Raw genomic sequence first — 13,165 nt, forward strand, 5'->3', positions numbered from 1 at the left:
AAGGAAAATAGTGTAGGATCGAAGAGGATCCTGAGATAGGGAAGTGAAACCAGTAGTCCTTCCCTGAAGGAAAAAGTTCCAGAGAAAAGCTGTGGTCCCTATCAAGTGTTAACAAAGAAAAATTGGAACCTGTGTGTATGTTCCTGCCCCACAGAGTTTAGAAATGGTGTGTGAAGTAAGCTTATGCCTGTTTATCTAGAGTGACAGCCAAGTGATCTCTCTCAACAGTTAACACCTTTCAGTAGAACAAAACCGCTACATTATTGTGACAAACTACCTATTGTATATAGTTATACAACGTTTCCCTCATTCCTGTTGCCTTTTCACCTGCCAAGTTTAAACCTGAAACCTCCCTGACCGTCTGACTTGACCATTTCCCCATAAAAGTAAAATAAAACAGTTTATGTGTTGAGAATTCATATTGGCTGTCCTGGAATTTCTTTTAAGGCTTGCAACCTAAAGGTTGAACCTAGAAACAACCACACCCAAACCAGAGATTCCTTAAACAGAAAAACAATGTATTTAACATGCACGGGTCCAAGAATAGAAGGCTCAAGGACCCCTACTGGCATTTACACATTACATATAAAGGCACTGGTTAAGGCACTTTTTTACAAACTTCCACATAAATTTTAGGTGGGCTAGAATATGATTAGTTAGCTACTGGTGGCCGGATAGGCCTGTGCTGTTGCTACGAGGTGTACGTGACTTGCCTGGTTCAAGCTTATGGCATAACAGCCATTTCCGGACTTAACATACTCATGTACCATATGCAGACATATACTAACAAATAATTTTTCGTTTCCTCAGCTTCCCACACTGAGTCAGAATATATCTATATACATTGTAAACATTGGGAGGGGGAGGGGGAATCATCATGGGGCAAACAGGCTGATAGGGAAATCTCTTCCTTGAGGCACAGGGTGGAAGAGACTTCGAGGAGCAGCAAGACTCGCTCCTGGAGGCCGCGGAGAAGGCTCAGGCCTGCAGGGGACCCAAAGGAGAGTCAGATGACGTAACCATGCCCCCCCCCCAGTAACTTCACCCACCTTTCAATAAAAACAGCATAGTAGCAGCAGCAGTAAACAATCTCATGATTCTTGAGGGGCTAAGATAGAGGGGCAATATGATGTTCCCCTGCCCCCAGCAGCCTTCACACCCACATTGGTCACAGCCCAGGGTAGGAAGGTTATTATTCATCCAGAGGGGAACAATGCTACTGGGAGGAATATGTGACTAAGCCAGAATTGTGATTGTTTCCACTTAGAATCATAGAGTTGGAAGGGACCACCAGGGTCATCTAGTTCAACCCCCTGCAGAATGCAGGGAATTCACAACTACCTCCCCCACACACACATACAGTGACTCCTACTCCATGGCCAGAAGATGGCCAAGATGCCCTCCCTCTCATGATGTGCCTAAGGTCATAGAATCAGCATTGCTGACAGATGGCCATCTGTGTGTGTTTTTTTAAGTGCCGTCAAGTCGCTTCTGACTTATGGCGACTCTATGAATCAATGTCCTCCAAAACATCCTATCTTTAAATTTGAGGTGTGGGAGTGAAGGCCACCAGCAGAAGGAACAAGCTGATAAAATGGTGGATTTTGTAATAGATCCATCTCGTGGTCTGAAGGCATAATGATGGAGCAACCTGACTGAAGCCAAGCAGGTCTGGGCCTGGCTGGGGCCTGTATAGGAGACCCCATGGGATACACAAAGGAACCGTTAATAACAAACCAAACTTTCACCTGGGCTGAAATTGGCAATGAGTCTCCGAAGGCATTTTGTTTGCAGCCCCTTCGTGTACATCCCTGCCTGGAAGCCATTGGCTTACCCTGAATGCCGCTCTCCTGGAGTCATGCTGTGTCATCTAGACACCCGCTGCATGCCTCACAATGGGTTTATTACCCCTTGACTGGTGCCGAGGGTTCATTTTGTGAGTGGGATGGGGCTTTTTCTTTAAAACACCCTCAGTTCCCAGGGCAAAATAATTAGGAATTGTCTAGTGATTTTTCTATTCAAGATGTCCTTTTCTCTCCCTGGTCTGTGAATACTGAAACTGCCCTGCTCCATCAGTGTCAGGCCATTTTGTTGCCTGCATAATACAATCTTTGCAGCCAGCCTCCTTTAGGAGCAGACTGAAGAGAATTACTTTACAAACAGGAACAATGAAGTTGTAGACGAAGCACCCAGAAAGAAAATTAATCAGCGACTATCTCTACTGCCCAAAAGGTAAATATATTGAAACAAATAAGGACAACACAGTCTTCTGTGCCCATCTGTTTTAGGATTCCGACTTCCCTATCTGGTTTTTAATGCAATTTTAATTGCCAGAGTGCAGTGCTCTGTCCCTGGGGTGTTTTGCCGCTCTTTTCCCATGAATAAGCTTACTCTGCTTTAAATTAAAGATCCCTATCTGTCTTGGAGAGCTTTCTCCCCCACCCCCCCTCCTCCTGCTTAGTTATTTTGCAGTATTGTTCGTGCTGCTTGGAGCAACTCTTCACTTTTTCTCTTCAGGCTGTGTTCAGTCCTACTGCTCATAATCCACCTCTACCTCCAGGTGCAACAGGTATCTGCTCACTTTTATGTGGCTACTTGCTTTAATTAAATGGCTGGGTTCTACTGAACAGATTCTGAGGAAGCTTTGCCAGGGTCTTCAAAATATTTTCATGATACCGTGCCCTGGTGTGAATTTGGTTATTGCCTATATATATGGGCCAGGAGCTGCTATGCTGTAGTGCAGCTGGGATTGCAATGGGGTGTACACCCAAGGAAGTGTCCATCAGCTGGCAGCCTTAGGAACATAAAGTTGCCTGAATGGGGGATGGGAGGTTTTGTGAGCCAAAGAAGAGGGACAATAGTAGGGAAGGGGAGACTGCAGTTCTGAAGTTCAATCGATCTTCTTGTGGAAGCTTATAAAAGCAAGAGCAAGCCACTTTCCCTCTTCTCTGCGATAGGGTCAGGAACAAGGTCAAGAACTGAGCTTGCATTATTGCATTTTCGTTAGAGTTTTTGCTAATATTTTGATCAGGAGGATGTAGGGTCGGCCATGATCAGAACTTGGGTGAGAGACCACCAAGAAAGCCTAGAGTTGCTATGTAGAGGAAAGCAATGGAAGTTACCTCTGCTCATCTCTGGTCTTGAACACTCCATGGTTGGGGTCACCATGAATTGGTTGCAACTCGATGGCAAATTGTCTAAATGTTAGAACACACACACACAAAAAAAACATGAGTGTCTTGCAGGTATTAAACTTCTGATAATTATTATATGTCGCTTGGAAGGTCAGTAAATTTGGCAAATCTTGGTATTGTACATATAAAAGCTACAGTGTATGGTGTGCCCCCCGTTTCCTCGTGCAAAATATGTTTCTGCCTCTTGCAAAAAAGTAGGGGATATTTCCAATTAGCAGTAAGTCTGTCTTTGGAACTAAGAGAATCTATTAAATTCTGCCAAGAGATTAAGAAACATCATCCACTCAGAGTGTATTTTAAAACCTGCTCATCGAGGTGACTGGCTTATCAGTTTTGTTGTCCTAGTCTTATTTCTTTTTTTTTATTTTGTACTCATAGCCAAAAGAAATTAATTTGCTAGATAGACATTGATGCATCCATTTACTAGAATATAGGCATCTGTTTGTTTATACACCACCTAAAATTGCTAGATACTATACAGGAATTAAATTTAATTAATTACAGTGTCGCAATCTAAAGATAAAAACAAGGGGGAGAGAAAAATCAAATGGAAAGCAGGTGAATGAGGGTGAGCCGGAGTAAATAAATTAGCACGTACAATGAATATGAAGGACTTGTAAAAACAGGTTTCCCTATCATTCACTAGGGTAAGCACTGCAGGGTCCTCCCTCTTGATGGAAAAAGCCACGGGAGACTTGTATATTTGCCATCCTGGATCTATTCTGTATAGTAATAGCAAGCTATTCAAATACTTTGAATCATGACATGAAAGGCAGGTGCATGTAATTGTTCTATTGCCTCAAGAGCAAAAAAAAAATTCCTAGATGTGTGTGTGTTTTTAAATTCACTTCATTTATACTCTACTTTTCACCCCAGTGGTGAATCAAAGTAGACTCACATTGTTCTTCTCTCCTGTGTGGTAGGAGAGACTGAGTGTGTGTGACTGGTCCAAGGTCACTCAGCAAGCTTCCATGGCACAGTGTGGGGGGATTCAAACCTGGCCCTCCCAGATCCCTAGTCCACTGACCGCTACACCATACTGGACCTCTAATTGCTATGGGATCTGATTCCCAATCACTTGTTCTATTTATTCATTTAAAATACTTATACCTCACATTTTGTATCTGAAACATATACAGGGTTGCTTACAAAATGTTATCAACTACGTTACTCTTAACTGAATCAATGAATTCTTATTTGGACATAGCTGTTTTTTACTGGAATGGGCTTGGATCTGATGCCTTCCTTCCATTTGCACAGTGCTCTTTTCTATTGTGGTAAGTGGTCCTGCATGGAGGAGCATATTGCTCCAGTGCTATGAGTTTCCACTCATGGAAATCTGTGTCTTTCAGTAAGCCAAAAAGATCTAGCACAGGAGGAATGCCTGCACAGAAGACCAAGAGGGGTGAAAGTTAAGCATAGGGTCCAAGCCACAGTAGCTGGGGATGGCTTGTTGAAAACGGGTCTATAGGAAACCCATGCAGCATGCTTGCATAGTGGGAATCCATGTGTGTGTGTAAAGTGCTGTCAACCAGCAACCGACTTAGGGCGACCCCATAGGCTTTTCAAGGCAAGTGATTAAGTAAGAGATGGTTTCCCATTGCCTTCCTCTGCAAAGTCTTCCTTGGTAGTATCTCATTCAAGTACCAACCCTACTTAGCTTTCAAGATCAGGCTATACTAAACCAGGGGTCTCAAAACTGCGGCTCCAGAGCCGCATGCGGCTCTTTGGCCCGTTGAGTGCAGCTCTCCGAACTTGGTTCGGAGCCCCTGCTCTTGTGCCCGCTCGCGCCGGCAGCCGGGCTGCGGAGCCGGCGCGCCTGAGAGAGAGAGAGTGGGTCTCCCTTTCCCTTGCTAAAGCCTCCCCTCCCCTCTAGCCGCGCGATTGCTGGGTGGGCGGCTCGGTGGTTCCTGGCCCCCCCGCCTATCAGCTGTTGGGCGGGGCGGGCTTCCTTTGGTAGACCTGGCCTCCGGCTGAGTCCCATTGGGAGGCCATGTCTACCCACTGGCTTTCTTGGCGGTAGACCGGGACTCCGAGTAGGGGGAAAAGTCCCCCTTCAGAGGCCAGGTCTACCAATTGGCTTTTATGGCGGTAGACCAGGCCTCCAGACGAGGACTCCGGACGGGGAGGGGGAAATGGCAGGGACTTACAATTAATTTTTATCAATAAATAAGATCACTATTAAGTATGATATCAAGTTTTATTCAGTGTACCTATAGTTTAATTAAGACTTAAAACTTTAATTAAAGTTTATTAAGTTAATAAACAGTGTACCTACCTATATAGTTTAAGTTTAATAAATTTGGCTCTCAAAAGAAATCTCAATCGTTGTACTGTTGATATTTGGCTCTTTTGACTAATGCGTTTGCCGACCCCTGTACGAAACCATTCCACATCCCCAGTGGGAATACATACAGAGATGAAAATAAGCCCCAAACTGCATGCTCAGATCTACCCTAATAAAGTCCGGTAGGCCTTACCTCTCTATGATACTGTGTCACTATGATCTCCCACTATTACAATTGATCTCCAGGTGACTAACGTCAGTTCCCCTGGAGAAAATGGCTGCTTTGGAGGGTGGACTCTATGGCATTCTACCCTGTTGATGTCCATCCCCTCCCCAAACCCCAGGATCCAACCCCAAAATCTCCAGGTATTTCCCAACCCAGAACTGGCAACCCTAGCATAGACCTTTCTTACTGTAACTTCTCATGAGACTCAGGTCACAAGTTCAATCCCCAGCATCTCCAGGTATAGATGTATTAGGTGATATAAAATACCTTTGCCTGAGACCTCAGGGTTTTTTTGTCCGTTAGTCTAGACAGTACTGGCCTAGATGGATCAACAGTCTGACTCAATATGAAGCAGATTCATGCATTCATCAATGTTTCAGCAGCTACATGTGGCTCTTCACTAAGTAAAGTGTGGCATGGGAGTTTATAGCTCCTGTAATGTTCAGGCACCTCCCTTCCATTGGTAGGGTTGCCAGCTCAGGGTTGGGAAATACCTGGAGATTTTGGGGGCAGAGCCTGAGGAAGGGGGGTTTGGGGAGGGGAGGGACTTCAATGCCATAGAGTCCAATTGCCAAAGCTGCCATTTTCTCCAGGTGAACTGATTTTATCGGCTGGAGATCAGTTGTAATAGCAGGTGATCTCAAGCCACCCCCTGGAGGTTGGCAACCCTATCCATTGGTCATTTTGCTCCTCTCATGCAGCAGCAGTCCCAGCTTTCTCCAGCTAGCTGCTGGCTAGGGTTGGCTGCGTAAATGAAAAAACAGAACATGCAAGGATGTTGCCGGCTCCCCCCCCCTTTTAATCTTTGCAAGCCTATAGAGAGGGGGAAAGTGAATGGAGAAAGCAGATTAGCCATGGTGCCAGCTTGTGCTTGCCTGATCCTTCCCCTTTTCATTAGACTCACACAGCCATCACTTTCATTGTTGCCTGGTACAGCCTAGAATGGCGTGAGTCAAAGAAATGCACAGAGTTCCCATCCAGGCCTGCTTCCCTCCCCACTCCAGAATCAGAGGAGCATGCCTATTATATTAGGTGTTGTGGAACACAGGCAGGAAAATGCTGCTGCAGTTGTCTTGTTTGTGGGCTTCCTAAAGGCACCTGGTTGACCGCTGTGTGAACAGACTGCTGGACTTGTAGGGTTGCCAAATGCCAGGTGGTGGCGGGCAAACCCCCGCCAATCCACCTGGCTGCCTGCCGACCAGCTGAGGGTCGACGGGCAATGCGTGCATGCACGCTTACCCACTGCGCCACGTCACTTTCGGTTTACACCAGGAAGCACCGCATCGCAAAGGGCCCAGTTTGAGTGGTAAAAGGCTCCTTGCGATGCGGCGCTTCCAAGTGTAAACTGGACGTGACGCAATCACATTGGTGTGGCCGCACGTGCAATCTTTCCCTCACCTCCGCCCCAAAAACCTCCCGCCAGAGGAGAGGGGCGACCTGGCAACCCTATGGACTTGATGGAACTTGGTCTGATCTAGCATGGCCATTCTTATGTTCGTATGTTCGCTTCTGCTTGCTTAATGTTGCCCAACTGGGAGGAGGTGGCTTGCCCCACCCTTTCTCAGGCAGGAGACCCTTTGCTGTGTCACATATGAAAAGAAAACCAGATTTGTGAAGAGGAAACAGATTTTTCACAGCCTGAGTTAATTAATCATGCGCATGATCGCGGCCTTTCAGTACGGGAATGAGTTCCATTGATTTCAGTGGGGTTCATTCATAAGAAGCCCTGACCTGGATAGCTCCAGGCTAGCCTGATCTCGTCAGATCTCTGAAGCTAAGCAGGGTCGGCCCTGGTAAGTATTTGGATGGACAACCTCCAAGGAATACCAGAGTTGTGATGCGGAGGCGAGCAACGGCAAACCACCTCGAGCATTTCTTGCCTTGAAAAACCTACAGGGTTGCCATAAGTCAGCTGTGACTTGGCAGCACAAAAAATATATTCACAGGAAGAAATGAATAGGACTCTGTCCTTACAACTTGATCGTATGTATGCTTATTTAGAAAAAGGGGTGTGTAGGGCTGCAGCCAAATCTATGCACAACGATTTGGCCATCAGAGATAAATGTGCCCTCTGCTTGATATACACTGGCAGACTAGAATGCTCTGTATTAAGACTTTGGTTTCCCCCTCTGGTCTTGCGGCTATTTGTTTCTGTCTTTTGTTCTATGCTTGAGAAAGGGATAAGAAATATTTTTCTCTCTCATTAACAGAAAGCCCCGTTGATTAGGGTGCAGGGGTGGAACAGAGAGTGCAGTTTGCTGTGGCAAATTACAGCCATAACGAGGCACAGGGAAGAGCCAAGTGATGAGAACTGGAGACGGCTATTGATTTTCGAATGATGGAAGATCCAGCATAAAGTAGCGACTCCAGAAACTGGGCTCATTCCTCATGTCATGTTTCTTGTTTACATACAGTCAGCACAGTGTGAGGACAGCCAAGTAAGGAGTTGTTTAATGAGCTTTGTAAGAGTTCCTCGCTTAGGAAGAGTGAAGGATTTTTTTTTAAACCTCTCTTTGGGGTTTAGGGAGTGGTGGTTGCTGGGATCCAAGGCATGTTTCCTGAGGATAAAATTTCCTTGAAATCAAAAGGACTTCACTTCAAGTAATTATGTATAGACTTAGATCACAAAACTGAAGGCCAAAGTAGACGTACTGGAGTCCATGGGTCTGACCTGTGATCAAGGCTGAGGCGCTCTTGTTCCCCTCCCATGTGTCTTTTGAACAGCTGAAATAGCAGCTTTTTCAACAATTCAAAAGGCGCTGGGGGAGGGACAATAGTACCTCAGCCCGCTGCACTGCAAGCCCAATCATGATCAGTAGGGTTGCCAGCTCCGGGTTGGGAAATACCTGGAGATTTGGGGGGGGGTGGAGCCTGAGGAAGGTGGGGTTGGGAGAGGGGAGGGACTTCAATGCCATAGAGTCCAATTGCCAAAGCAGCCATTTTCTCCAGGGGAACTGATCTCTGTCACCTGGCGATCAGTTGTAATAGCAGTTCTCCAGCCACCACCTGGAGGTTGGCAACCCTAATGATCAGGCCACCACAGCCTCTTTACATTATTTTAAATTGGCAACCATGTCCACAGGTCAGACCTGTTGGATGCCGTCTCGTCTAGTTTGGCTCTGATAGAAGTAGACCAGAGGCTAGACCGACAAGGCCGTATATCCCACTGCCCTGAATAGGGGCAGGGCAAGGGTTGAATCCAGCCATCTTTTTCACTCACTCTTACCTGATTCCCCCTCCTTACTACAGCTGTTGCTCCACATGGCTTTTGTCCACCTAGATGCCAGGATATACAGTGTAGCCTTTTTAGGGGTCAGAAGGGACCACCCCTCCCTTTCTCATCAGCAGAAAAGCTAGTTGGACCCAACCCAATAAGCATTTCTTAACTTGTCCTGATTATGAGCCTAGTTTATAGGGGGGGGGCACAGCCAACTATTTCTATGAGTATTTCATTTTCCACTAACTGCCTTATGTGAGGATTCAGCTAGCACACCTGGAAAAGGGGAATGCAAAGTAGTCAGTAGTGGTTTTGCATAACAAACACGTGTAAGACAGGCAACCAGGAGTCTCTCTAAAGGGCATCTAAGGCATGGGTGTCAAGCATAAGGCCTGGGGGCTGGATCCAGCCCGCAAGCCAGCCAAGGCAGCCCCCCGCCCCCCAGTCCCGAGGTGTCAATTATCAGACTGTTAAATAAAAGAAAATACTGCAAGAGTGTTATTGTTTTAAGCATGTTTGTATTTTAAGTAAAAAAATAAATATCATTAATTGGCTTTGCCTGTGTCTTCTATAAAATTTTATCTCCGGTACCTGGCATTAAATTTTATGATACACATGGCCCGGCCCAACAAAGTGGAATTTATGTCATATCCAGCCCTCGTAGCAAATGAGTTTGACACCCCTGATCTCAGGGCTGTGTGTTTGCGGAGCAACAACACAAGGACTTGAAACAAACATTCCAAGAGAGTTTGGTGTCTCCCAGACTCACAAGTGTCCTTTTTATCATCAAGATTAGGATACATGGGCAGAAATGGCTACAACGATTCCCTCCATACTGTCTTTTCCTTGTCACATGGCCCCACAGAGCCACTATGGGCTCCATTTGTGACATCATGTTATCGTACTAACATGGCGGCATGCAAATTTTGCAGCAGAGCCAATAGTAGCTTCATCGGAAAATTTAAAGTGGAGAATTATTTCCTAATGTTTGTAGAGAAACTCTTGAAAAAACACTCGCAAAAGGGAGCCCTGAAGAAGTGGAGTTTCTGCCCTACTGCATGGAAATCTGACTCCTCTTTTGTTTTTCTATTAATGTCTCTATACCTCTAAAGTTACCATATCATTCAGGGGAGGGGAGTCCAGATTCTTCAAAATACCACTGTGAATAAAGAATATACATTCAGAAATTTTTCGCCACACTCCACACATATTTTAACCAGGTACACACAAGAGACCTACAAAGCTGTAACTTTTGAGGCAGCACCTCATTTCATATAGTGCATGAAACACAGCATATATTCCTCTACAAAGGTCAGGGAGTAGCCACTCCCTTCAAAATGGAAGGTGACTCTGTTGCCTTCTCAGCCAAGAATAAATGATATGAGAGCCAAAAGAGAGAACAGTGTTGCCATGGCAATTATTCACTTCATTTAACAGCAAAACTGGCCTCTTGTTTTGTCGTGAACAAACCTCTCTGGTGCAATGCATATATTGCAGTATAATCTGCTGTTCCTAATTAATAATACTTACAAAGCTTGTCAGGTCAGTTATCTTTAGATTATTAGCTTTCAAAGGATTTGTGCTTCTGCAAGCAGCTCTACCTCAGTCAAGTAGTTCAGCTCTTGCAAAGCTGATCTTCTAGCTTCCAATAAAGTAGTCAACTTTTTAATGTCCCCACTTTTGTACCTTTGACAGCAACCTGGCATTTTATCAGTGTTGCTGGCAAAACAATTTCCTGGAAGGAAGATAGTGATAGCAATATTTAGGGTTGGATCCTATAATTTTCTCCTGCTAAGTGCAAGATTTGAGTCCGTAGCACCTTAAAGACTAATAGTTATGGCTGACAATCACTTGGATTTGCATGAGGCCTAAACTACAAGGATTGGTTCAGAGCCCTGGAGGAGAGGTGGGACTTTTAGGACGATTGCCACAGCTGCTGCTAGCAGTTTTTTGCTGCATCATTGGGAATTATTTTGCCCAAATCCTTATGGCTACACCAATCCTTTTCAGTAACATTGTGTCATATCTTATATTCTAATAGTAGTGTGCCCCGATCTATGGATACTTAAATACATGCATCAGGACCACTTTGACACTAAGGAGACTTTTTTCCAAACATGGGAGACCCCCCAAGTTTGCATAAAAATCTGAAACCTTCATAAATAATGGGGGGGATGCAAGCCAGGAGCCATGGTGGGATTGGTGGCCTCGGCCAGGAGCCATACCAGTATCAAGGGTTGCCAACCTCCAGGTAGTAGCTGGAGATCTCCTGCTATTACAACTGATCTCCAGCCAATAGAGATCACTTCACCTGGAGAAAATGGCCGCTTTGACAATTGGACTCTGTGGCATTGATGTCCCTCCCCTCCCCAAACCCCACCCTCCTCAGGCTCCGCCCCAAAAACCTCCTGCCGGTGGCTAAGAGGGACCTGACAACCCTACCAGTATCCAAGGTGCAGGCTGGGCTCAGTGGCAGAAGTCGAGAGCTGTGCTGGGACCAGTGGCTCCCAGCCTCCACTACCAGGCCTGGCATGGCTCCTAGCTTCACTGTGGTGGCAGCAGTCCCCCCATTCCACTTAACACCAGCTTTGCTGCCTGGATGGCAGTGGTGGGGGCAGGCAAAGATCCATAGCCGGGCACAGATCCATAGCCATGATTAGGGTTGTCAACCTCTAGGTACTAGCTGGAGATCTCCTGCTGTTACAACTGATCTCCAGCCAATAGAGATCAGTTCACCTCGAGAAAATGGCCACTTTGGCAATTGGACTCTATGGCATTGAAGTCCCTCCCCTCCCCAAACCCCGCCCTCCTGAGGCTCCAGCTCATAAGCCTCCCTTTGGTGGCGAAGAGGGACCTGGTAACCCTACACACATCACTTCTTTTTAATTCAAATTTAAAGAGAGATCTCAAAAGATCTAAAGACTTAAAGTGTTTGCCGCTGTGCTCCCACCTTGTGATTAGGGTTGCCAACCTCCAGGTAGTAGTTGGAGATCTCCCGCTGTTACAAGTGATCTCCAGCCGACAGAGATTACTTCACCTGGAGAAAATGGCTGCTTTGGCAATTGGACTCTATGGCATTAAAGTCCCTCCCTTCCCCAAACCCCGCCCTCCTCAGGCTCCACCCCAAAAATCTCCATGTATTTCCCAACCTGGAACTGGCAACCTTACTTGTGATACTTATATTTATGAAAGTAACAATAAGCAAACTTCAAATCTCTTTGTTATAATGACATTGTATATGGCACAGTAGTACCTGCCAGTACCTGGAGGTTGGCAACCCTATACAAGTGCTTGACTCTGGGGTGGATTGTGGCCCTGTCCCTTTTGTCAATGCCAGAACTCAGCTGTGGAACATGTGAAGCATGATCCAAGCATGTGCAAACTCTAATGCCTTGATTCATTCCACACATCTGAAATGAAGAATATTTCATTTCTAGCACCAAAAACAAATGCCCCAAAGGGATTTTAATATCAATGGATGTGTAATGGGCTTCCACAGGATTAATTTTTTTCAAAGTCTGTCACGAGGGAACACTGAATTCTTCAGTTCTGACAGAGCTTGTGTTTGCTGCTGCTACCAACTGTCTCCCCAACAATTTATTCAACTGCCCTGAAAAGAGGAAAGGAATTCCTACTGATAATCCTTAATCTTTTAATTCTAGTGAACATGACAGTTTCAGTCGCCTTCTGCATTTGGTTTAGCACCAAATTTGTTGCCTTGTAGGAGTCTCAAGCTTTTTGCTCGGTTATTTACCCTCTCTGTTCTTTTGGTCCCACTATTATTAATTTACTAGTGGTTTTAAACTAGAGTGTCTTATTTCTGCCAAAGCCTTCACAATTTTTATTGCTGGTTTTAAAATTAAGAGTATGGCTGCTTTTCTGTATTATTTATTTCTCTCTCTTTAGTGCTATTTTATTAATGATCTTGTTGCTGTTTTTATTGATTTTTAAACTGCTGAGTTTTAGTTTACAGTCTAATCGTTTTATTGTTTCTAATGAACATTTTCAGCCATCTAGAAATTATTTTTATTGAGCAGAGGGTATACATATTTTAAATACATATGCATGCGGCTATCTTCATTCCCAAAACCAAGTTAAACATGTTTATTTATTTAGCGTATTTATATTCTTTCTATGAAGACACTGATATTAATTTACATTTTAAAATATGAAAACACAAAATGATAAACAACTGAAATAATTTCAGGCCATTTGTTGTCTTCTCAGGAGTCAATAGTATG

At 45.0% G+C, this 13,165-nt stretch overlaps 1 protein-coding gene across 1 annotated transcript in view; it reads right to left on the bottom strand.

The window, feature by feature from the left end:
* The window catches only part of LOC130479078 (metallothionein), a 118,900-nt gene that overhangs the window by 66,017 nt on the left and 39,718 nt on the right, over positions 1-13,165 (bottom strand). The gene's annotated exons all lie outside the window — the stretch shown is intronic.

The sequence above is a fragment of the Euleptes europaea genome, chromosome 6 (assembly GCF_029931775.1).
Source record: "Euleptes europaea isolate rEulEur1 chromosome 6, rEulEur1.hap1, whole genome shotgun sequence".
NCBI lineage: Eukaryota > Metazoa > Chordata > Lepidosauria > Squamata > Sphaerodactylidae > Euleptes > Euleptes europaea.